At 38.4% G+C, this 27,766-nt stretch overlaps 2 pseudogenes; both read left to right on the top strand.

Moving 5' to 3' along the window:
• Positions 1–136: 136 nt before the first annotated feature.
• Positions 137–27,766, top strand: LOC126610141 (carnosic acid synthase-like; annotated as a pseudogene).
• On the top strand, positions 659–11,435 carry LOC126603001 (flavonoid 3',5'-hydroxylase CYP75B138-like; annotated as a pseudogene).

The following is a 27,766-nucleotide window of genomic DNA, read 5'->3' as shown; positions in this document are numbered from 1 at the left end:
CATACATAAAGAGTCATGAGAGTGTGAGAATTGAGTCCCACCTCTTGGCGAGGAACCAAAGCTACCACACTGAATGTCAATACACATAAACTTGCAATTACAATCAAACATGTTGAACAACAGTAATAATAAAACAAAACATTTTTGGAGCATGTCCTAGTTATATAATTATGGCTCCCAATCAATTGCCGTTCCCTAACACTGCACCCAGTGCACAGCAGTGGCATCTGATTCCCATTCCAGCTACCTGTACTCCCTCTGGTCTCAATCCCACCAATCAAGTACCGACCAAACTTTGCCGACCTTCATCTCCGCCATTTTCCTCGTCTTTCTGTACCTCTGGCTGGTCAAAAAATCCAACAACCCGAACCCTCCGCTGCCACCCGGCCCACGGGCCCTGCCCTTGCTCGGGAACCTCCTCTCCCTCGACCCAGAACTCCACTCCTACTTCGCCGGCCTGGCTCAATCATACGGCCCCATCTTCAAGCTCCGCCTCGGCAACATCGTCGGCGTTGTAGTCACCTCCCCTTCCTCAGCTCGCGAGATTCTCAAGGACCAAGACATCACCTTCGCCAACCGCGACGTCCCCTCCGCGGGTCGGGTCGCGTCGTACAGGGGATTCAACATCGTGTGAACCCCGTACGGACCGGAGTGGCGGATGCTGAGGAAAGTTTACGTGCTGAAAATGCTCAGCAACACCACTCTTGACTCGGTGTACGCGCTCCAGGAGAAACAGCTCCGACGGACCGTCCGGTACTTCTACGATCGGATCGGATCGCCGATCAACGTGGGGGAGCAAATGTTCCTGAACGTGATGAATGTTATTACGAACATGCTGTGGGGTGGGATCATGCAGGGAGACGAGAAGGCGGGGCTCGGGGCGGAGTTTCGGTAAGTGGTGTCGGAGATGACGGAGCTTTTGGGGAAGCCGAATGTTTCGGACTTTTATCCGGGTTTGGCCAGGTTTGATTTGCAAGGGGTGGTGAAGAAGATGGGATGGTAGGCCCGGAGGTTTGATGGGATATTTGAGAAGATAATAGATCAACGGCTGAGGATTGACAAGGAAGGGGAGGAGGGGAATAAGGATTTTTTGACGTTTTTGTTGAAATTAAAGAAGGAAGGAGGAGATTCCAAGACGCCTTTCACCATGACTCATCTCAAAGCCTTGCTCATGGTAAGTAAATGTTTGACTTACTTTGAATTTGTGGCATAGTTTTACTTTTCACATATTTTTTTTTGGGAAATTTTATTTAAACCCATTTAACCTCTTTTTACACCCCACTTAAATTTTAAATGTTAATTGTCTATTTTACCCTATTGCATAATTACTATTAAGTACAAAATGAAATTAATAATAAAACTCAAATTTATCAATAAACCCAAACACTATAATTAAACCCTACTATCACTCTTTGTTTATCCTACGTTCATAATGGCTAAAACCCTAATAACTCTCATAGAGAAAAACAATTTTTTTTTATTGATAGATAGTGATTTTGAAGTTTTGAATCCTCCAACCAAGATATGACTCACTTTATGAATTTTTTGTTCGGTTGATGCCCAATTTCTTTTGTCGACTGCTCGAGGGGGACATCAGTGTGGTAGTACCGGGCTTGTAAACTACAGTGATCCTGATTTGCCAACAAGATAATCACAATACTTCACAGTTTGATCTCGTGCATCTTTCCAGTTTTGATTTTATCTTTTCGATGTTCAGTTCATAACAACAATATTGTATTGCAGTTATCCTCTGAATGATGCAACCGAAACAGTCAACGAAATTGGATCATCTATCAAAAGAGTTATGGGGGGGCACAAGTGGGATCCTGTATTCAACTTCCCCTTTTCTTCAATAAAGTTAGATGGAATTTTTGAAGTTTCCCTGCATTTACCCTTACAAGAATTTTACATCTCTATTCTTGAAACAGGTATGATATATTTGTAAGTCAGCCTACGCTCAATTGAAAGAAAGCGCCCAATCAGTTGTCACCTCAAAGAATTGGGCTAAAGCGCTTGAAGCTTCCATTGCTGCATTCAGTAAATATGATGGTATATTGTTGAAGAAAGGGGTGTAAAAATAAATCCACATATTGAATTGGGTTTATGAGGATATATTAGGTATTAAATTTGGGTTTAAAGAGATATTAATAGTTTAGTTAAAAATCAAATGGGTGCAAAGAGTAAGTTGGGTGTAGAAATAGGTTATATGGGTTTAAATAAAATTTTCCTTTTTTTTTCTTCACTAAAACTTGTTTAGTAACGGTTTATCGAATTATTATTGGAAAAATTACAAAAAATTGTGATATTGTTCTAAGAAGCGTGTAGACATTAGGTTAAGGCGCATGTATCTCACTATTTATAAGGAGATTCAAGCTCACTGCGGTTTGACAATAGTTCACGAACCGGTTTAGCAATATATACTTTGACTTGCCCCCTCTAGGATATAACAGTCTAACTAATCATCATGTGACTAACACCTAGCTGCACACAAAAAATATATATATATATATATAACTTTTAGTGAAGAAAAGATATAAATTTTGAGACTAAAGCTACACCACAAGGAGACTCTTCTTAGACCAATAAGTAAAAGATGGAAAAGGAGGAATGAAGAATAATAGTTGTAGAGGAAATTATTAGTTGGGTGATAAATAAAAATATGATTGAGAAATGCTACTAATTATAGGTTTATTGTCACCCTTAGTGAATAGGCTAATAAACCTAGAATTAACAACAAAAAGAGTTACAAGAGTTAAAGGTTAAAAGACTCCACTTAATTCCCCACTAATAACAAATGACAAATAAACTTAATTTCCCACTAATATTAAATGCACCAACATTCCCACTCATTTTTAATATTAATTTAGGAGAAAAGAAGGGGAAAAAATACTAGCTAAAGACGAATCATCATGCATCATGAAGGTGACTCTGCATTAAACCTCCATTAGTGAAACAATAATTCCTACTCCAAAATTGATAGTGCTCTCAGACTTGAACTACAATTGCTTGTGGGAAAATAAGAATCACTACTCATACATAATAACCCAGGTATTAATTTGAGTTTTAATAGCTAGCATGTTACGACCTCATGCTAATTCCGGTTTTCATGAGTCTATTTGAGAGCAAGCCTAAATTTTATTGAACAACGGCCTCACTCTCACTCATAGGTAAACTCTGTCAAGGATGTTCATGTAATTATAACATTCCACTCAAAATGAGCTACATATTTTATTAAGAGTTAAATAAACTCAATCCTCCAAAATGCTATAGGATAAATGCATTGACACCATAGAAAAATGCTAGTGGGATAATAAATAAAAATATGATGGAGAAAATGCTACTAATTATAAGTTTATTATCACACATTAGTGAATAGGGTAATAAACTTATAATTAACAATAAAGAGAGTTACAAGAGTTACAATAGATGAAAGGTTAAAAGATTCCAATTAATTCCTTACTAATAACAAATAATGGAAAAGGATCCTAGCTGGATCCTTCTCCTAAGGATTATAGGGATTCCTTTTACAAAATTCTTCAATTTTCCTCAATCATCATGGGGTTGTATTGGAACTTTGGCTTGATCTATTGCCTTCGAGAGTTATGTTGATGATGTTTTCGGTAAGATTTTCCACATCAGAACTATGTTCCTCATAAATTAAGTATAGAAAAACCAAACATTATAAATCATTCAAATTATGAGAAGTTTACTAAAATTATTCGGAAAAGAAATAAAACAATAGTATTGTACCATATAAAAATACATTACCTTCTTTTCCAAATTTTATAAGTTTAATTTAATATTTATCCCCATTTTTCTAAAAAAATGGGAACACTCTTAACCGTTAGATTGACTTTAATGAAATTGTGTGGTTGAGATTAAATCACAGACCATACAATCTCAACCACACAATTTCATTAAAGTTAAATCCAACGGTCAAGAGGGTGTCCCCATTTTTTTAGAAAAATAGGGATCCCTCTTGTTAAAGAATTCCTATATTGTTGTAAGCCTATTTGATTGAACGATCTAGGGTTTAAAGAGAGAGAATGGGCCAGCAATATTGAGGGCGAAGACAAAGTGATTTAATTGTGAGGTGTGTTTGATTCACCCCATTGTGCCTTTATTTATAGTAATAGAATAGGTAAAAACCTTTCCCTATAGGATTACAACATTTAATAGGTGATCTACTCCTAATAGGAATATAAGATACATTCCCATATCTACTAGGATTTACACAATCACATTCCTATTCTAAATATGACTGCAACACTCCCCCTTGAGTGTGTAAATACTCAACAAACCATCGCATCATATCTTCAGCAGATAAGGTAGAATAGTTGATGAAGTCATCGGCACAACGGGTGGTCACGAGTCTCAAATTTAAGTGAAGTGTGCATTTGTAGTAAGACTCACAAAACCTTGTTATGGTAAAACCCAAGGCATGGGAAAAACCCATAGACTAAGGAGAAATGTGAGAAGTATGCATAATGTCTAAAACAAACTTCAAACTGGACGAAAGTAGTGAACTCAACGAAGTATGATCATCCCAGGATGGGTGCCTCATTAAAACCTCGTTAGGTAACAAAAACCTAGTGGGAAAAATGCTCCTAATCGTAGGAAAAAGAGTACATTAGGATCATGTGAGTATGCTTCTAGATACTCCCCCTGAGTTAGACATAACTTCTAAATAAGAGAACTACAAGCGATTCAACTCAGATAATTTACGCATACCGATTCCTTAGACGAGCTTCTGAAAAAAATAGACTTGGGCAATGCCTTGGTGAAAAGATCGGCCAAGTTTTCCTGGGAACGAATTTGCTTAACTTCAATGTTCTAATGCTACTGTTGCTGGTGTAAGTAAAAGAACTTCGGCGCTATGTGCTTGGTGTTGTCTCCCTTGATGTATCCCTTTTTCAACTACTCGATACATGCTGCATTGTCTTCAAAGATCGTTGTAGGAAGGTCAACGACTGATGTAAGACCACTAGTGCTTCAAATATGACCCATAACTTCTCTCAGCCAAAAACACTCACGCAATGCTTCATGCAGGGCAAGAATCTCAGCATGGTTCGACGAAGTCGTAACTAGTGTTTGCTTGGTAGACCTCCAAGATATAGTGGTGTCTCCAACGGTAAAGACATAATCTATTTGAGAACGTGCTCTATGTGTTTCAGACAGATATCCAGCATCTGCGTAACCAACAAGGTGAGAATCAATCTGAGGACCATAGGGGGCGGCAACACTCGGATATTTGTGAGTATAGAACAAGCCCAAATCCATTGTATCCTTGAGGTAGCGGAAAATGTCTTTAACACCATTCCAGTGCCTACGTGTGGGCACATTGCTGTATCTTGCCAAAAGATTCACAGCGAAGGAAATGTCAGGTCTAGTGCACTGAGCCAAGTACAATAAAGCCTCAATTGCACTTAGGTAAGGAACTTCGGGTTCCAAAATCTCTTCCTCATCCTCCTTTGGACGGAAGGGATCTCGTTTAGCATTTAGAGTCCAAACGACCATGGGTGTACTCAAAGGCTTGGCTTTATCCTTATTAAAACGACGCAACATCTTTTGGGTGTAGTTCGATTGATGTACTAGGATTCAATCCGAACAATGCTTGATCTTCAGGCCGAGACAGTGTCGAATTTTCCCAAGATCTTTCATCTCAAATTTCATTTTCAAGTGTGCAGCACTTTCCTCAAGCTTTGCGGGAGTCCCAATGAGGTTCATGTCATCGACATAAACTGCAACGATTGCAAATCTAAAATATGACTCCTTTATGAACATGCATGGGCATAATTCGTTGTTCACATAACCCTGACTTGTCAAATATTCACTCAGACGGTTATACCATATCTGCCCAGATTGTTTCAATCCGTAGAGTGACCTCATCAACCTAATTGAAAGAGTATTCCGCGGTCTAGAACTATTTGAACCAGTCAATGGAAATCCTTCTGGAACTTTCATGTAAATTTCAGTATCTAGATCCCCATAAAGATACGCGATTACCACAACCATAAGCTGCATATTCAGTTTTTCGAAAACTACCAAACTGATTAGGTAGCAAAACGTTATAACGTACATTACAGGGGAATTCGTCGCCTCGTAATCAATCCCAGGGCGCTGAGAGAAACTTTGCGCTACGAGGCATGCTTTGTATCGCACTATTTCATTCTTCTCATTACACTGCCTCACCCATTTGTAGCCAACAGGCTTCACGCATAGTGGTGTAGGAATGATAGGTCCAAACACCTTACGTTTTACGAGCGAATCGAGTTTGACTTGGATTGCTTATTTCCAATTTGACCAATCAATTCTACGTCGGCATTCATCGATAGAACGTGGTTCAATGTCATCGCTAAGCATGATGTCAGTAGCTACTGAGTACGCGAATGTATCGCTGATGATCATCTCATTCCTATTCCAAACCTCATCCAATACTGCGTAGTGGATCAAAATCTCACGATTCTCGGGAGGTCGACATGTTTCGTCTGAAGCATCACAGTAATCTAGAATAACCTCATGCGTTGGAACGAATGAGTGAGTGATGGTCGGATTCAAACTAGGGTCACTAGTTGGTGCCATTTTCCTCTTCCGGGGTTGTGAATCCTTTGAACCAAGGGGTTTGCCACGCTTCAAGGTCAGAGCAGATGATTGACTAGCCGCCAATGTACCTTGCCATGTGGAGGGTGCGGCCTCTTCACCTTCAGGGACGGTCTGGCCTTCCCAGGCGAGTTGTTAACGTACACGGGGTACATCTATCCTTGCAGGTGTATTTGCAGTGGGTATATGTGATCTTGTCACCTTTGCTAGATCATTAAAAGTATCCAGCATGCTTTGAGCAATGCTATGAAGATCTATAATTCGTCACACCTCAGTTTCAGACTGGGCAGTGCAAGGATCTAAATGAGACATAGTGGGAGTATACCACGACAATTCGTGGCATTCTACGGGAACATTAGCATGTTTATCTTCCCCTAACGACATGAAGACTGTCTCATCAAAGTGACAATCTACAAAATGTGCTATAAAAAGATCTCCTATCAAGGGTTCTAAGTAGCGAACAATTGATGGCGAATCATAACCGACATAGATTCCTATTTTTCTCTGAGGACCCATTTTGGTACGTAGCGACATCGTTATTTGCACATAAATGGCGCACCAAAACACCTGTAAATGCGAAACGTCAGGCTCGTATCCAGTAACCAACTATAACGTTGAATGTGGTTGAGTAGCAGTGGGCCTCAGGCGGATCAACATAGCTACGTGCAATATTCCATAGCCCCAAGCAGATACCTGTAGTTTGGTTCTCTTAACCAAAGTCCGAGCTATCAATTGAAGGCACTCTATGAAAGCTTATGCTAAGTCGTTTTGGGTGTGAACATGATGTACATGATGTTCCACACCAATCCCTACTGACATGTAATAATCATCAAAAGTCTATGACGTAAACTCTCCAGCGTTATCCAGTTGAATCGACTTAATCGGATAATCAGGGTGGTGAACCCTTAGTTTAATGATTTGAGCTAGCAGTTTAGTAAACGTGGCGTTGCGTGTGGACAACAAGCAAACATGTGACCATCTTGTCGATGCATCAACCAACACCATAAAGTATCTAAATGGTTTGCATGTTGGTTGGATAGGTCCACAAATGTCCCCTTGAATCCTCTAAAGAAACTTAGGGGGTCGTGAATAATCTTTGTATATGAGGGTTGAGTATTCAACTTCCCTAAAGAACACGATTTGCATGGTGGGAGTCCAACATAGGGATATAATTTATGCCCGTGTGAAGATTTGAGGATACAGGGCATCATGTCACGTCCAGGATGTCCCAAACGGTCATGCCAAAGCAACAAAGTGTCAAAGATGTGATGTACAACCCACTCGGCAGATGTTCCAACTTCTCGTGAATACGCTTCTGGTCATATTCGTATGAAGTGATACAAAGAAATTCAGAACCATTATCTTTAGTGGTTTCAATATGATATTGATTATCTCGAATATCTCTAAAACTCAGCAACTTTCTTCCAGAACGTGGTGAATAGAGTGTCTCCTTAATGGTTAAGATTGTACCATTAGACAACATGATACGTGCCTTTCCGTATCCTTCAATTAGGTTGGATGAGCCTGAGAGAGTTGTCAAATGAGCTTTCTTGGGTATTAAGTTCGTAAAATAGTGTCATTCACGCAAGATGGTGTGTGGTTGCACTATCTGCCAGACAACTAACTTCCCCACTAGACATACCTAGAAATAAATTAATTGAATTGGTCACATGTATAAATATAAGTCCATTCATTCAATTAAGCAATTCGAGAAAATAATATCCATTCCAATAACAATTCATAATTCAAAACAAACCAAAACCAAACAAATTATTCCAAATACTTAGAAAAATTGTTTAAAATTAAACCATAAACCTAGAAAAATAGGGGGTAGGGCCGGCCACTCTTAGTGGGTTCGGCCACTAGGGGTAAACACCCTAAAAACATGTCTAATTTATACATCCATAGAACCTGACGCCTCCTAAAAATCCGATATCTCCATTGATGTAGTTGCATCATCTGGATGATCCACATGTGCAAAGTTAAACTCACGACGGGAATGATACTTGGCAATAGCCTTAGGGGAAGCTCGGCATATGCGTGACCAATGCTCCTTTGATCCACAACGATAGCACATGTCCAGTTCAGTAAAAGCGGGCTGAACGGGAGCTTTGCCCTTGTTCTTGAAATTTGGGGCCGGCAAGTGGTGGACTATGTTGACCTTGGGCCTATGGTAGGGCTTGCCGCCTATTGCCACGATTACGACGATTCTTTCATTGTTTATGGCTACTAGAATTAATCGTATGCGCTTTAGGCGCAGCGTTCGAGCCAGTGGGTCGCAATTGATGATTCTTCATCAAAAGTTGGTTCTGCTTGTCAATGAGAAGTAAAACAGAGATCAAATACGAAAACTTGGTGAATTTCTGTGCCCTATATTGTTACTGTAGAACATTATTGATGGCATGGAAGGTGGAATAGGTCTTCTCCAGGAGATTTGATTCAGTTAGTTCCACTTTGCAGAATTTCAACAGTGAACGGGTAAACGGTTATACCAATAACCATTTGTTTATTTAAACGGTTACCTATAACCGTAATCGAGAGTTTTAAATGGGCAGGTAACTGCGATTACCTATATTCGCGGGTATTTTCCCCATTCCTACCATGAGAGTCTCCATGGTTTTATTGTTTGTACATGATTGGCCTGAAATGGTTTTGTTGTTTCGTCTATATTCATGTTTGTACTTACAATGTTGTTGTCCCTTCCAAACTCATCTTTCATCTCATCCATTTATTTTTACCTACATCATGCTTTCTTCTTTTCAAAAAGGTTTGAACATGACAAGTTTGTGGATAAACTCGAGTACCGTATACCGAGTTTATGAAGAAAAAGGGAATTCTAAAACCATCCAATAGTTTTTTTTTATGTAAACAAATGATATTATTTACATTAAGGAAAGTGGATGGGTTTAGCCTCACAATGGGCTAGCAATAATGTTGTTTAAATTCGCCTTTGGCGATAATCGAATCCAATATCTCTCACTTACAAGTGAAAATGAAGACTACTAGACCATAATACTAAGTAGTTTTTTTATTTTTTTAAACAAATTATATTATCTACACTAAATGAGAGGGGATGAGCTTACTCACATTGGGCTAGCAATAATGTGGTTCAAATTCGCCTTTGGTGAGAATCAAACCTAAAATAGTAGAAAAGCCATAATTTTTGTTAAGGAAGGTCAGTTTTCTTCGTTAGTTCAGGAAAACTTTAGGAGATGGAGAATGTGATCACAAGACTTCGTCTGTAGGATCAAAAGTTCATCATGATTATGTTACTTGATACATACACCGTTAATTTGTTTGATATGTTTAGATGACTAAACAATCACTAATTCAAATGATTTTTTGACGGGATGATCTTCAAATGAAATTAAGAGGTTGAACGGCTTCGATTGTGAAATTTTTGTTTTGAAGATACATTATTTGCAAGTGCATAGATGAACTCATCTCTAAAGGGGAATGCAAGTATCATCATTTGAATTATATTTTACATTTTAATTTATGGTTCTGAGTTTGGAATGATATAAACATACCATATGATGTCCATGATCCATATATCTTGACAAATCAGGTTTCATTTAGTTGGAGGAATATAGATAATGTACTGAAGAAATTTATTTGTGAGAAGGGTCGGGTTTTATATGATGCCAAATAAGTCTAAAGACAATAAATGATTACAAACTTGGCAAACGGTGAGGAGGGTCAGCTGACCATTCTAGGCTTTAATTGGCTCCGCCTATGACCTAAGACCTCTCACTTACAAATAAAAAGGAATACCCTTATAGCGTAGTATTAAGTGGCAAAACCGTCGAATAGTTTGATCACCAAATTCGTAAGTTTTCATTCAATGTTTTTGTGTGCATGAGGTTATGTCTTTCCTTGAAACATGATGCATTGAGACAACCTTAATCTCAAATTCAATCTCACTTATTGACATGGTTGATTGTTTTACAAGGTACATTAAGTTTTAGCCTTACATTGGCGGCTAATCGCTTAGATTTTAGGTTTCAAGTTTCACTTTTAGCTAATGGAAACTCTTGTACAAAGTACCTAACCTCCTACCTGTATGAAAGTTACTTTCCACATGAGGATTTGTTTTCCCTGGTTTCCAGAGAGCCAATTTGTACAGTAACACAACTTTCTATGGACATGATATGGTGGTAGGTGGGACTGACACTTCCTCCAACACAACTGAGTTTGCAATGGCTGAAATCATGAGCAAACCAGAGATGATGGAAAAAGCCCAGTAAGAGTTAGAAGACGTAGTTGGCAAACACAACATTGTAGAAGAATCCCACATCGACAAATTGCCATACTTACAAGCTGTGACGAAAGAAACTCTGTGCTTGCACCCAGCCCTGCCTCTGTTAGTCCCTCATTGCCCAAGTGAAACATGCATTGTGGGAGAGTACACCATTCCAAAAAGATCTCGGCTTTTCATCAATGTTTGGGCCATACACAGAGACCCTTCGATTTGGGAAAACCCATTGGAGTTCAATCCAGAGCGGTTCTTGGATAGCAAATGGGACTATAGTGGGAAAGACTTCAACTATTTTCCATTTGGGTCAGGCAGAAGAATATGTGCTGGAATTGCAATGGCTGAGAGGATGGTGATGCATTCACTTGCTACACTTTTGCATTCTTTTGATTGGAAATTGCCAGAGGGAGAGAAGTTGGATCTTTCTGAGAAGTTTGGGATTGTGTTGAAGAAGAAGATACCTTTGATTGCCATCCCAACTCCAAGGTTATCAGATCCAGCACTCTATGAGTAGAACAATGCTGCTATCAAATTCCTTGGAATACTTCACTTGTAATAATTAATACCAACTTAAGCCCAAAAATATTTCTCAAAAATTGCATGTTTTGCGATAATGTTCTATTGTGAGATATCGATATATATATAGATTATGAATTTATACCAAACTTATGTTCCTAGAAATTTCTAGGTATAAGAGCATTTGTTATTGAAAACCTCAAGCTTATGTCCCCTTTCTACGGTTTTCTTTTCTCAAGCATTTCCGGATTTGACTTGTTTTATTCTTCTCTGTTCAAATGATGAAAATTGATATTTCAAATTGATCAAGTCCGAAGGATAGGACTAATTCCCAGTGAAACCCAAAACATTACAATAAAATTATGATATTGAATCGCCTAGACATTAGGTTGAGACATTGGTATCTCACTCTTTTTTCATAGATTCAAGCCCACTGTGGTTTGACAAAAGTTTTTGAATCGGTGCAGCAATATATATCTAACTTGCCCTCTCCAAAATATAACAGTCCAACTGAATTGTCATGTGACTAAAACCTAGTTGCACAAAAAGGAAGAGTCCACAAAAACACCCACACCCTTCAGTGGCCAATAAGTAAAAGATGGAAAAGATGGAGGCATGAAGTACAAAAGATGTAGAGGAAAATGCTAGTGGGATGATAAATAAAATATGATGGGGAAAATGCTACTAATTATTGTTTATTAAGAAAACTAATTAAAAATGTTTGAAAACTTTGAGTTTTAACGATAAGGAAAAAATAAAGGGTAAAGTGAATAGTACCATGATTAACTTTTTAGTGTAAAAATATGGTTTTTTGTTAAAGTGAATAGTACTGAGAGCTTTTTGTTAAAGTTCCCTTGTTTATTATCACCCTTAAGTGAATAAGGTAATAAACCTATAATTAACAATAATAAGATCTAAAAGAGTTACAATAGGTGAAAGGTTAAAAGACCACTTAATTCCATACTAATAACAAATAACGACAAACAAACTTAACTCCCCACTAGCAATCAAATAATTATAATTTATTTAGAATGTTTTTATTAACACCCCATAATTTTATGAATACACCCCAACTTCAAAATTATTCTTTAAAATTCCAATATTAACCCTTTCATTGTTTAAGACCACTTTTTTTATAATAGTTAAGAAATTAAAACCTTCTAACATCCTATCTCAACCGCTCACCCTTCTGCCACCTTCCTCGTCGGTGTCGGCCAATGATAGCCACCCCCTTTCCCGCTGTTCTCTCTCTCTCTAGAATTCTCACTTCCGCTAATATTTTGCAGGACATGAAATACCATAAAATTGAATTTTATAATGTCGATATCGGCCTAATCAGGGATACCAACTTGATGGTCGTGGAAAATTTGAAAAATGCTACTTGCAGAGAAGCAATCCTTCTGTCAACTAGGAATTGACTTTCGATTAGACTATTGGCTAGTTTAATTGTAAGTCAGCATATGTTTTGGTATATTTGAGATCATTTTGTTAATGGAGGTGTCATGGTGGGGGGCTGTCGAGAAGGAGTAGGTTTTAGGATGATGAAGGTGGTGCTGGTTTTGTTTGTTTGTTTTTATTTAATTTAAATTAGGGTAGAAAAGGAAATTCAGACTAAATAAAAGAACATGGGGTGTATTCATAACATTGTGGGGTGCCAATAAAAAAGGCCTTATTTATTTAATATTAAAAAGGATTTTTATCACAAAAGGTCCTTAGAATTGGCCCACCCCATCAAGATGGTCCCTGAAATTGAAAATTCATCAATGTCGTCCCTAAATATGGATGCTGCAAATCAATGTAGTTATTCCATTAGTATTATATCAAATAATATGTTAGTGTGTTGATATGACACATTTATGGACCCATATACCCTATTAAATAGCAACACGTGGATTATATCAAGTTATTATTTTTAAGAATGATCAAAATTCTGAAAACAATAAACTTGAGTAAATAGAAAGAAATAGGCAAGGGCTGGTTCGGTATGGGATACCGAACCGAAACCCTTGTTCTGATTCCCAAATCGAAGTTTTTGGGAATCCCAATTTCAATACCGATCCCAAACCAAATTTTCAGGAATCCCGAAATAGTTTCGGGATTTCGGGACAAATCGGGAATCCCAAAATTATTTCTACGCCTCGGATTAATCTTTGGTTTAATCTCTCCTTAATGCAGATTTGGCTAAGTGAAATAAGATTTACAATTGAATTGCCTACTTTGAGAGTTAGAACTATCATCTGCCTCCACAACAGTCAAAACTCGACCTCTCCATTTATAGGTCACCTGCAACCCATAACCCATCTCTTTATGACCTAACAATCTGTTGATCATGGTTATGAACCACCACCTCCCATAATTTAGCTGCCCTCATATCCTATAACTCCCAAGTTCATTCTCTATCACTAACGGAAGGCTCACTGCAAACACATTAAGAAGCTCATCTATCACCTACGAATTGATAAACCAAACAATTTAAAGCTATTGCGGTAACATCACTGTTCTAAAAAACGGCCTAGGCGGCCGCCTAGGCGCTAGACAGTGGTGAGCCGAGGCGTTTTCTTGCAAATCGGTTGGAAAAATCGGATTGGCTCTAGGCGGCCGCCTAGGCTGGCTAGGCGGGGTAGGCGGGGTAGGCGGGGCTAGGCGGAGCTAGGCAGTTTTTTTTTTTTTATAATGAAATTAAAAAATAAAATAAAAAATCTTATCTAAGTCTAAGTGGTTTAAAATTGTGAACTTGTTGTACATTTGTCATCCTACAATACTCCTCACTATGGTTATATGGCATATATGCTTAATGTGTTTTTAAATTTTGGACTTGTTGGATACTCTTTTTGCATTTTATCATTTTTTTTATTATCTTATCCATGGATTTCATACAAGTATAATTTTTTGTAAGTGTCAATATGCACTTATTTACAAAATATACAAGAAAATTACCAAAATCCGCCTAGGCGCCCGCCTAGACCCCGCCTAGGCGCTAAGCACCAGCCAGCCGCCCGACTAGCGCCTAGCGTTTTTTAGAACCTTGGGTAACATATTCATCGCAGTTTGAAGTATGTTATCTGGTTCATCCAGATCTTCCCAATCAAAGTGCTAACAACCATTAAATAACCCAGCCTGCTATAGATCATATGTTTCAAATATAAAGTAATTTTTCATAGCAAACAAAGACAGCAAACATAACCATATAAATTAACAAAGGCAGCAAATATATATTTAAAATTAAATAATATATATAGTTTTTATTTCGGTTTGGTTCGGGATTACCAAACGAATGCAAATGTGAGACCGATTCTCATACCGATTTTTGGGATCAGTTCGGTATTGGGTACCAAACTTTTCAAGATTTTTGGTTCGGTTTCGGGATTTTTTTGGTTCGGTTTGAAATTTTCGGTTTTTTTTTTCCACCCCAAAGCAAAAGTTTTTTTTATTCTGGCTTTTAGGATCTGTCGACTCTCTAGTTCCTTCCACTGCTTTTGATCTTTTGGATCGTAATCGAAGAACCGATTCTCCCTCAAACTTGGTCTCATCTTCTCTCAGTTTTGACCATGGTTAATGGAACAAGAGGTGTGATGCCAGTATGTGAATAAAATTTTAATCTCATTTTGTTATGAATCTTATTGATTTGGTCTTTCTGACTTATCAGACCAGATTATGCATAGATAAGGAAGATTACAAAAAACTGTGGTATCTCTATAGCTATGGGATTACTGGCGATGTCTAAACAAAAAAAAAATATCTTGAAAATCAAAACTGGAAATTGCGAGTGGGGGGTCGTGGAAGAAAGTGGGGTGCTAGGGAAGGGAAGATGGGAGCGTGCGCAGAGGGGAGGGTCGATCGGAGAGTGGGGGAGAAAGGAAGATGTGAAAGAGGGAGAGAGAAGTCGTCACGTTGTGGGGGACTTTGGCAGCTTTGATTGGGTTGGGGTGGCTGGGGAGGGATGGGAATGACAACTTTAAGGGCTGATTTGGTATTGCTATGCTTTGAAAAAAAAGTTGATTCTGCTGTGTTGTGAGAATAAGCGGCTGTGAAATAAAGTATCAGAGTGTTTGGTAAACTTTTTTGTAAAATTGCTTTTGGAAAAAAAAAGCAGTATGATAGTGTTTGATAAACTTTTATGTAAAACAGCTGTGACTGTGTGAAATGACAAAAAAAAGTATAATATTAGATGTGCTATTAATTTAATTTTCTTAACAAATAAAGGTGAATTACTAAATATTCTTTATTTTTAAAAGAAAAATATTTATAAACTTTATCTTAAATATTAATTAGTATGACAAATTAATTCAATTAAAATATTTTAGATTGAATAGCTATTGATTAATTAGTACAATATTATTAATGTACTTGAATTGTGAAATTCCGTTCCTGGATTTCATTATTATAATCTACATATTTGTATTATTGAGATTTTATATTATTTTTGAGAAATTATATTAATTTATTTAGATTTAGATTTTAATTAAATTAGTTACGAAGTTTGAAGTTTGGAAAGTAATTATGAAAATTCGTTGATCATTTGAGATCACAAGTAACGTTTTCGAATAGGTTTCAAAGCCACGAGCGCATAGGCGAAAGCCGTTTGCGAGTCCGAGTTATAACGGTATAGTTACGGACGTTGAAGTTGTGAACTATAAATTATGGGAATGATGTAATTCTCACATGTGGGTTAAAGGTTAAAGGAGTTTAAGAAAGGAGGGAGGGACGAATTAGAAAGGGAGAGCTTTCTGGAAGAAAAAAAAAAGGAACGGGGGGACGGAAAGAAAAAGGAGGAAAAACAAAAAAACAAAAAAACAAAAAAAAAGGATAAGGGGGAACCGACCCTCTTCCCACCCTGATGGTGAAGTACTCCTGTAGCACCCCTCTTGGTCTTGGGTTCGAGGGTTGGTGTCTTGGTCTTGGGTGCGAAGGTTGTTGTGGTTCTGCTGCTCTGCTGTTGCCTTTGAATGTGATTAACAAAAAACGAAAAACGAAGAGAGAGAGAGAGGTACAGGGCGATGGTGGTATACGAAGCATCAGAGTGACCATGTCCTTGGGCTATGCAGAGAAGCTTTCCTACATAGAAGATGTGGGCCAAGTCGGAATGACAGAACATTTCGACATGCATCAAGTTTTGTAAGAAAAAGTGAGAATCTTTTCAGTTTTGTTTTGAATTGCTACTTCTTCTTCTTAAAGTTGACGTCTTTGTTGATCTTCTGGAGTTCTGATGATCAATAGTTAGGTTTGTTGCTTACGTTTGCTGCAATTATGGCATTTTGCTGGGGAAGATTGATTTGTTCCTAAAATTTACATGTTGATTAAGATCTGATATCTGGGTTGAGGCATTTATTTGCATTGTGATTAAATTTTACATGGTGTTTTGATCAATGAGTTGAGCTTTGTAACCCATTTCTTGGTTGCGGCATTACTTCCATACCTGTGTTTTGGTGATCCCAAACATCTATTGTCTTAAAGAGGTATACCTTATCAGCTTAACGGTAACACGTTCGGTTGTAATGTAGTTGAAGTATGCCGGCGGAGTGAACAAAGATAAAATCTGAGTATCCATTAGTTCCCATAATTGGGACATTGCGATAATCTTTATTGATACCTTATAGATTTATTTAAGGGAACTTTAACGAAAAGCACCCGGTACTGTTTACTTTAACGAAAAACCACATTTTTACACTAAAAAGTCAATCTGGTACTATTCACTTTACCCTTTATTTTGTCCTTATCATTAAAACTCAAAGTTTTCAAGCCCTTTTCATTAGTTTTCATTTTATTTAAACATTTTTTTAGGTACTATGATATGCTTGCTAACTGCAATTTCCATTGCACATTTTTGTGCTTTGTGTGCTTAGCTTCATGAATCATGATATTTCATTCGTGTGTTCTAATATATGCTTATTATGCTAACATCATGTGTATGTATCTATTTTCTTTTTTTGGCAACGGCAAATTAATTGTTAACCGCCACCTAATTCTAGCAATTGGCGGAGATCCAATCGATGGATTGCGATGAGATTTTAGTATGTTGTTTTTTGAGCATAATGTGGACCTTATGAAGTTGCGGATCCGAAATTTGATGTGCGGATCTTTCGGGTCGAATTTTGTAGGGTTGTGAACCCTATCATTGAACGAGAGTTGACTTTTGGCCAACATGTCTCAAAACGTTCTAAATACTATAATTAGTACTACGGGGGACTAATTGAAGTCTAGTGGGCTTACATTGGTTAGAGAGTGACTTGAGTATATGTGATATGGTTATTAATTTATTTTCTTTTATTAATATCGTATGTGAATATGTCTTGGTCTTATAAATGAGATTTCTATTGAAATGTGAATTTTATATATTTAGCCATAGCCTTATGTTTATTAAACATGATTTGGCTTGTGTACTGATGATGATTGCGATATGTGATTTGACTTGCATATTTGAAAGGTGGTTGATGTGCATAGATGGTATGATATGATAAAATATGAGTGACTTCAATATATGTGATATTGGTAATTACCCATGTTTTCATAATTATGATCCTATGTGGATATGAATTGGTTTTATGAATATGTTTCTATTGAATTATTATTTCCAATACTTAGACATCTATTTATGTTTATGAAATGGGGTGTGGTGTGTATATTTGAAATATGGTTTGATTTGTATGATTGGCATGTTGTGAGGAAATGTGAGGACTAGTAATGGACCGTTAACCATTGTGATGGGGATTTGTTGCTTCGATATTGTTTCATTTCCCGCTCGTTGATTAATTCTAAATTTAGTATTGGTGCCTAATTTCCCTTTTGTTGAGCTTTTGTAAATTAAGTAACATGTGCTTGTCTCATTTCTTTGAGCCGTCGTACATTATGGTTGTTGGCCTTCTGTGATTTCGTTGAGTGATGGTCCGGAATTGTATCCTTTCGGATTCCGTTGAGTGATGGTCCGGAATCCCTTCTACTCCGTAATTCCGTTGAGTGATGGTCCAGAATCGTATTCTTTTGGATTCCGTTGAGTGATTGTCCATAATCGTATACTTTCGGATTTCGTTGAGTGATGGTCTGGAATCCCTTTTACCCCACGATTCCGTTGAGTGATGGTCCGGAATCGTATCCTTTTGGATTCCGTTGAGTGATTGTCCGTAATTGTATCCTGGTTTGGGTTCCATTAAATGATGGTCCAGAATCCCTTCTACTTCGCGATTCCATTGAGTGATGGTCTGGAATCGTATCCTGATTTGGATTCCGTTGCGTGATGGTTCGAAGTCCTCTTTGGTGCTTTGATTATGTTGGATGGTCCAAAATCCCCTTTCCCGAAATGTAGTCTTCAGCCAAACTGTGTCGCTGTAGCTCTGCATTTCGGTCTATGATATGTGATATTGATTGATGTGATTGTGAATGATCTTGGTTATGATTGGTGCCATTATGATTAGACTTGTTGACCAATGTGGCTAGATAATAACATTGTGCTTTGTTGACCGTTCTTTGAGATGTTGCATACTATGATTTGCGGTGATATGTGAAACATGATGATTTATGTGATGGATGAAGTGGAAATGTTAATCGTCATGTGGGATTGTTATGTTGGTTATCATTGTATTTGTTATGATTAGACTTGTAGATAAATATGGCTAGAAAATATGTTGTGTTTCGTCGTTGTTCTTTGATTTATCGCATAATATGCATTGTGGTATATTGTTGGGACAAAATGTTTTATGTGATGGATATTCAATTGTAGTGAAACAATGAACTACGAATGGCTTAATCCCTATTGAAGGTACGTAGGCAGTCTAACGAGGAGGTTAGATGCAGCCATAAAATATACAAAAATTTCTATGAGATTTGGATCTTGAATTATGCTACGTACATATCTCGGAGGCGGGGTAGGTTGAGATATGGGTATTTGGTGACGTCATATGTTGATCCTGGACGTATGTCGGGATTGGGGCGTGACATGAATAGCTAACAAAAGCCCCTCTTCTCTCTTTCCAAATTCATGAAAGACCCACACTCAGTCACCCTTTTTCCCATTTTCCTTATTTATCTACTGAGTCCCTCTATCTTCCCTCAATAAACTCTGCAACTCTCTCTCTCTCTAAAACTCGACACATTCACTCCCTTTCAAACTCCAATTAACCTCATCACCATCAATCTTTGAACTCAGCTAATTAGAACCTCAAATTCACAAATCCTGCATCAGAGTGACCTAAGGATCATGATGATACCTCTGCATATTTGCTTTGGTACTGGATGTGGGCAAAAATGTACGTTCAACCTCCCTAGACTCTCTGGAATGTTTCGTCGGGAAATCCAACGGTCTCGCTGTCGATTGAACTTGGACTTGCCTACAAGTTGTCACAGGTATCAATTTCCTCTGAAAAACCCACATCATTTCTCTGTCTCTGTCTCTGTCTCTCTCAATTTTCCCAGTTCCGTTTCCTGTCTTTGTCTCTTTTTCAATTTTCCCGAGAAAATTCAACACCAACAACCAAATCATGGAAGAAAACCACACTGCAGCTTTCGAATCAATCGCCAACGGCGACCAGCATGACGCTGCATCCATCGCAGAAAACGACTACAACAATACCCATCACACCCACGCCAACAACGACCACGGCTGGTAGAAAGTCATCGCGAAGCGCTCGATGAAGAAGAAGGAATCGAACGTCGAAGTAATCAACAATCAGAACAAGGTCGTCCCCGGCATCACGAGCGCTAACGAAAACGGCGTTTTAAGGCTCAGGTCCGACAATGTTGCTCTAGCGAGATCGAAGCTCAGGTCCAACAACGAGGATGGGGATAATAGCGATGATGAAACTGCGGCACAGAAGGGTAGGATTGCCAGAAACTTTCATTAAAGGGTTACTGTTCACTAGCGTTTTGAAGTTTGCGCAGAAGCTGAAAAGCCGTTTTTCAAAGCTGCCTTTTGCTGCTTCTATTTTTTAGCTTTTTTTCACCCAAAACTATGAAAAAAACTGAAGTTGGAAGTTTACCAAACACCAAAAACCCTCCCAAATTTTTTTCATACCAACTTTTTTTTTAATCACCTTAATCCCAAACTGCACCTAAGTGGTTGGGGTGGCTGTGGCTTGCTATTCCCTTTTTTTTTTTTTTAAGCTTTGGAAAACAAAAACAAACAAAAAAATCATTTTTATTTAAAAAATAAAACATAATCCACATGGTGCATTTTAATTGGATATATGAATTCCTACATATGTCACATCAGCACACTAACAAATTATTTAATAGAATTCTAACATAATGACTACATTGATCTGCGACACCCATATTCATGGACGATATTGATTGATTTTCAATTTCAAGGACCATGTTGATGAGATAGATCAATTTCAGAGACCATTTGTGATAAAAACCTATTAAAAATGCATCAACAAGCCATTTACTAGACCTGGTATTTTGGACTCGACCCGTTAACCCGACAACCCGACCCATTAATATTAGTATTTGGGTGGATGCTTAACGGGTCGGGTCGCTAACGGGTGAACCTGTTAAATAACGGGTCACTTTGGGTCAACCCGTTAGACCCTTTAACACCCGTTAGTTGAGGATGTTTTAGTAATTTCAGTAAAGTCTTAACAACAAAAAATAAACTCTATGTAAAAATAATAATAATAATTGTTAACGGGTGTGTTGATGCACAAAACCGGAGGTCTTGGAACAACGTAAATCCGACCGTGAATCTGCAAGTAATGTAGATTACACAAGATGTATCGTGGTTCACCCCAATGTTTGGGCTACGTCCACACTGTAGTTGATTCTGTTTCTCTGTAATTGTATGGATACAAGTGTTTGGGGGAAGTCCCCCGGAGGAGAAAGAAGAGAAGGGAGAGGAGAGCCTCGGTGGTGTGAGGTCTCTCCTGAATGTAATGATAGCTTCTCTTAGCCTTCTTAGGCTTGGCTCTTTTGCCTCCTCTGGAATGAGGGGAGGAGTCCCCTTTTATAGAATAAGGGGCTCCTCCTCTTTTACAAAGTATGGGCTTTAGTGTGAGGCCCAAATACAAGGCCCAAATATACGAGGCCCAATATATGGTACCAACAGGAGTCCCCCAAGTCTTCAGTCAAGAGAGTCTTTTGGCTGGAGACTTCAAATCCAATCCATGTATGAGCCGAAGTGGCTAGATGTCTTGAACCAGTACTCAACCCAAGACAATGCTCAACATAAAGCAATATTCAGCTAGAGGTATCACACGTTACGAGACTGCTCGGCTGGAGGCGATGCTCGTTGCGAGGCTGCTCGGCTAGAGGCTATGCTCGCGGCGAGGCGTTTGCTCGGCTGGAAGCGATGCTCGTTGCGAGGCGGCTCGGCTAGAGGCTATGCTCGCTGCGAGGCGGCTCGGCTCGTGGTATTCCTCATTGCAAGTATTTACTTTATGTCAACATGCACTTAGTATGAGTTGATTCTCGACATGACTCGGGTCTGCTTGTCGGGTTCACATATTGGGTCTATGTGTCGGATCCGCGGATCGGGTCCGCAAGTCGGGTCTTTGAATCGGGGCCATACGTAGGGGCATCGAGTTGGGACTATCTGTAGGGTCATCGAGTTGGGTCCAGGCACATAGGTATCCCAATAAGTGAATGTCCGAGCAAGTGGATGTCCGGTCAGACAAGAGATCACCACAAGCACGTGGCTCATCAGTCTATAAGTTGGTAGACCTCGTTAATCAGCAACAATGTTGATCAGTGGACCTAGTTGCTCAATAATTCCTGACAATAAATGATAGTATAAGTACGACCGTATAATGAATAAATCAAATTGACAAAGTTTGTTAAGGCAAAATATTGTACTATGTTCTTCTATAAATAAATAATTTATTCAGTCGTGTGGTAAATGATTTGTATCATATATCAGCAATATATTAGGTATTGCCTAAATGTGTGTGTATATATATATAATCATGAATAAATGATTTATTTAGTTGTTTGATAAATCACATGTTGTATAAATCAATAACGTGGTATTAATCATGTAATATCAGAAATAATAATCATATTATTTAATCATGGTTCATCATGATATAAAAATAATATAATCATTATTTTATAATAATTATAATTATCATGACGTAAAAATAATAAAATATTTAAAGGAAAAGAATCTTATCCCTTTTTTGTTTTCGGTGGAGATAGTGGGTGGAGACAGTGGGTCATTCATGGTTTCCTTTCTGAAAAGGAAAATATTTGGCAATGATTCCTTTTGCCAGTAGTGCCTCCATCTCTCATCATTTCTCACTGCCTCTGTGAATGGGATTTTTCCTGAAACTTTTTTTTTTTCTGTTTAGGTAGCACAGATCCAGGGAAAGGCCCAGTGGCACCGTGGTTCTTGTCTGAGGCTCGGAAACTGATCTGAGGCCAGGGAAAGGTCCAGTGACTTGTGCTGTAGATGAGGAACTCGCAACTTGGTCATCCAACGACAGGGTTGGGGTTGGCATTGAATCATGCCCCGTCTCTTGGCCTAGATCCCTCGAAGCATCTTTCATGGGCACCTCATCGGCTACGGTCTGGATCCTTATCAGTCTCTGCTCCGTCGGAGACCACCACCTCGTCATTGAGATGTGGGGCTTGCGCGGCAGCAAGAAATAGACAGATGAACTCACAGTACGCCCGTGCCTACCTGGAGCCTCTCGGATCCGGATGCCTAGCCGTCAGCAGCATCACCGGCGTTGAGCTCGGTACAGCAGCCGATGAGGTTGAGGCCGGGCTCGGCCATCAGGTGGTCGAAAAACGTAAGTTGAAGTCGCTGGGAACGGAAGATACATCATGGGCTCCAATTGCGACGAGTCGCGGAGTCAGATGGTGGTCCAACATTCCGCTGGAAGCGACAGGTAGGACTGGCAGCGGAGCTCCGCTGTTTTGTTGAGCTGATATGAGTAGTAGTTCAAAGCTTTCGTGATCTGGGTTAGGTAAATGAAGCCCAATTCTACAGCGAGGGGAGCTCGTCGATCGTCTAAGCCTTCACAGGTGGTGTGCTGTCGTCAGGATACACCTCGTTTTCCCTTCTTCTGCGTTGGGATCTTCGACAGCCCTTTGTCTTGGAGGAGAAAGAGAGAAAATGAGGTGTTTTCGCATGAGCTTTTTGTAATTTTGATGTTACTTTTACAAGAACAGAGAGGGAGGTGTAAGAGCAGGTGTTGGAATTTGGATGTTTTCTGTTTCTGGGTTTTTGCAGATTCAAGGTGGAAATGAAAAATTGAAAAAGAACCGACATAACTTTTCGTGTCGTTTCCCACAGACGGCGCCAAATGTTGATGCACAAAACCGGAGGTCTTGGAACAACGTAAATCCGACCGTGAATCTGCAAGTAATGTAGATTACACAAGATGTATCGTGGTTCACCCCAATGTTTGGGCTACGTCCACACTGTAGTTGATTCTGTTTCTCTGTAATTGTATGGATACAAGTGTTTGGGGGAAGTCCCCCGGAGGAGAAAGAAGAGAAGGGAGAGGAGAGCCTCGGTGGTGTGAGGTCTCTCCTGAATGTAATGATAGCTTCTCTTAGCCTTCTTAGGCTTGGCTCTTTTGCCTCCTCTAGAATGAGGGGAGGAGTCCCCTTTTATAGAATAAGGGGCTCCTCCTCTTTTACAAAGTATGGGCTTTAGTGTGAGGCCCAAATACAAGGCCCAAATATACGAGGCCCAATATATGGTACCAACAGGGTGAAATGGGTGAAACGGGTGACCCGTTAGCTTAATGAGTTGGGTTTGGATGACCTGTTAGCTTAATAGGTTGGGTTCGGGTGACCCGTTAACTTAACGGGTCGGATTGAACCCGACCCAAACCCAATAAACCCGACCTGTTTATAGGTTTACCATTTAGTACTACAGTCTAGTGATATATTCCTCCTGACTTGTAAGTGAGAGGTTTTAAGTTTGATTCTCGTCAAAAGCGAAATTGAACTACATTAGTATGACAAGCTCATTGTAAATCTTAGTTTACTCCCTCATCCCCTTACTGTAGATACTATCATTTGTTGAAAAAACAAAAAAACAAAAAACAAAAAATGCACCAACAATTATTAATTAAAAATTGAAAGGTAAAGTTTGAAAACTCAAAAAATAAAACTTTTAGTTTTTGGTTTGTAGCCATGAAACAAATATGCAAACAAAGTGAAAACCAAAGCAAAGCCGATTCGGTTATCATTTTATAATTGGAAGTTTATGCCTACCCAATTAACTGCATATGATCCACTGTCATTTTCTAAATGGACGTTTGTGGCTACCCAATTAAGTGCATGTGGTCCATGAGAGTCTCCATGGTTTTGTTGTCTGCACTATTTTCATATTTGGATTTGCAGTGTTGTTGTCGCTTCTAAACTCATCTTTCATCACATCCATTTATTTTTTTTCCTACATCATGATTTCTTCTTTTCAAAAAGGTTTGTACATGACAAGTTTGTGGATAAATTCGAGTTTCGTATATCCGAGTTTAAAAATAAAAAGGGAATTTTAAAACAGTCTAATAGTGTTTTTTTTTTTAACAAACGATATTATCTACACTAAAGGGGAAAGGGGTGCACTTAGTTTCACAATGGGCTAGCAATAATGTGGTTCAAATTCGCATTTGACGAGAATCGAACCTCAAACCTGTCACTTACAAGTGAAAAGAAATACCACTAGACTGTAGTACTAAGTGACAAGACTGTCCAATAGTTTAACCACCAAATTCGTAAGTTTTCATTCAATGTTTCTGTGTGCATGAGGTTATGTCTTCCCTTGAAACATTATGCATTGAAACAACATAAATCTCAAATTTAATCTCACTTATTGACATGGTTGATTGTTTTACAGTCTGCGTTAAGTTTTTAGCCTTACATTGACAGCTAATTGCTTAGATTTTAGGTTTCAAGTTTTAAGTTTTTAGCCCTACATGTGTGGAAGTTACTTTCCACACAAGCATTTGTTTTCCCTTGTTTCCTGAGAACCAATTAGCAACTGAGTTTGCACTGGTTGAAATCTTGAACAAACCAGAGATGATGGAAAAAAGCCCAGCAAGAGTTAGAAGATGTAGTTGGAAAACACAACATTGTAGAAGAATCCCACATCGACAAATTGCCATACTTACAAGCTGTGATGAAAGAAACTTTGTGCTTGCACCCAGCCCTGCCTCTGTTAGTCTTTCATTGCCCAAGTGAAACATGCATTGTGAGAGGCTACACCATTCCAAAAGGATCTCGGATTTTCATCAATGTTTGGGCCATACACAGAGACCTTCGATTTGGGAAAACCCGTTGGAGTTCAATCCGGATAGGTTCTTGGACATGAAATGGGACTACAGTGGAAAAAACTTCAACAAATTTCCATTTGGGTCAGGCAGAAGAATATGTGTTGGGATTGTAATGGCTGAGAGCATGGTGATGCATTCACTTGCTACATTTTTGCATTCTTTCGACTGGAAATTGCCAAAGGGAAAGAAGTTGGATCTTTCTAAGAAGTTTGGGATTGTGTTGAAGAAGAAGCTAGTTGAATATCAGAGTGCGCAACGAACAAGACAAACAAGAATAATAAGAATATTATTAATAGATAAGAACGCTAAAATGGCTTCAAAACCCTAAGAGGCTACATTGTGACTGACTTATTCTCAAACTAAATTACAAGCTCTATTTATAGAGCAATAAACCTAAGAAACTCTAATGCGTATATACCAAAAATACCCTGCTACAAAATCAAATCAAATCTCTAATTAATTTCCTAAATAAACCTAATAAATTCCAACACCCCCCGTCAAACTCATGGCGGAACACGATATGAGTTTGCCAAAGTAGATGTGGATGCAAGACTCCAAATCCCAATCCCAATGCCAATGCCAATACCAATGCCAATGTCAATGCCAATGCTAATGCCAGATTCCATGCCAGTGCAAATTCCAACTTCCGAACAAACAAACAAACAAAAAAAAATCCAACTTTCGCAACGTCACTTGAGTAGTCCTAATCGAAGCACTTGAGCAATCATTGCGGTGAGCAACAACACACTCATTTAAGGTCCACTCATGTGGGCCTCCAAAAACAATTAGCATGAGCCCAATAATGCCCAACAACGGCAACTTAATCCTTTTTCTTTCTTTTTTTGTTTTTTTTTTCTCTTTTCTATTTGTGTTTTTCTTTATTCTCTCCTTTTGTATGTGGTCTAAACTGCAAAACACGCGAGTGCAGAAATATCGGTTTTCATCAGAAAACGGTGCGAGTGCAGGAACAAGGTGTAGATGCAAACGGGTCGGATTGCGGCAACGTGGGGTAACAGCGGCTACAAATATGGGTTTCAAACTAAACCAAGGACAATATCAGAACAAAAAACAGTCAAGGCAACAAATAAACTGATACGAAGAAGAGGAACGTGACAAGACAAACAAACTAGCTACCAAGAACATATTCAACCGCAAAGGAGGGACCAAACCTGCTCTGATACCAAGTTGAATATCAGAGTGCGCAACTAACAAGACTAACAAGAATAATAAGAATATTATTAATAGACAAGAACGCTAAAACGGCTACAAAACCCTAAGAGGCTACATTGTGACTGACTTATTCTCAAACTAAATTACAAGCTCTATTTATAGAGCAATAAACCTAAGAAACCCTAATGTGTAAATACCAAAAATACCCTACTACAAAATCAAATCAAATCTCTAATTAATTTCCTAAATAAACCTAATAAATTCCAACAAAGCTTCCTTTGGTTGCCATCCCAACTCCAAGGTTATCAGATCCATCACTCTATAAGTAGAACAATGCTGCTATCAAATTCCTTAAAATACTTCACTTGTAATAATTAATACCAACTTAAGCCCAAAAATATTTCTCGAAAACCGCATGTTTACATCAGTATATCAATTATGAATTTATACCAAACTTTTGTTCCTAGAAATTTCTAGGTATAAGAGCATTTGTTTTGAAAACCTCAAGCTTATGTTCCTCTTTCTACGATTTTCTTTTCTCAAGCATTTCCGGATTTGATTTGTTTTATTTATCTTCTCTGTTAAAATGATGAAAAATGATATTTCAAATTGCTCAACCCCGAAGGGTAGGATTAATCCCCAATGAAACTCGGGAAAGCTAAGTTACACATGGAATGAATATCAAGAATCTTCTTAAATAGAATAAGTCAATGCCTCTATTAAGACGATTTTGAATAAATTGTTTCAGTAAAAGGGTTTAACATTAGGATTTGGAGGTAACTTGAATGTTGTTCAATGAATCTATTTGTTGGTTTATATAAAAATAGATGTAGCAAGATTAGGGTAAAAATATTGTTAGTCGATGGCCGGCATTATTTTATTTTTTTTATTTTTGAATAAACGATATTATCTTCACAATGGGCTAGAAATAGTGTGATTCAAATTTATCTTTGGCGAGAATCGAATCTAAAACCTCTCACTAACAAGTGAAGAAGAATATCACTATACC

Source organism: Malus sylvestris, chromosome 2, assembly GCF_916048215.2.
Source record: "Malus sylvestris chromosome 2, drMalSylv7.2, whole genome shotgun sequence".
Classification (NCBI taxonomy): domain Eukaryota; kingdom Viridiplantae; phylum Streptophyta; class Magnoliopsida; order Rosales; family Rosaceae; genus Malus; species Malus sylvestris.
Note: the sequence above shows the minus strand (reverse complement) of the source record. Positions and strands in the feature narration are given on the sequence as shown.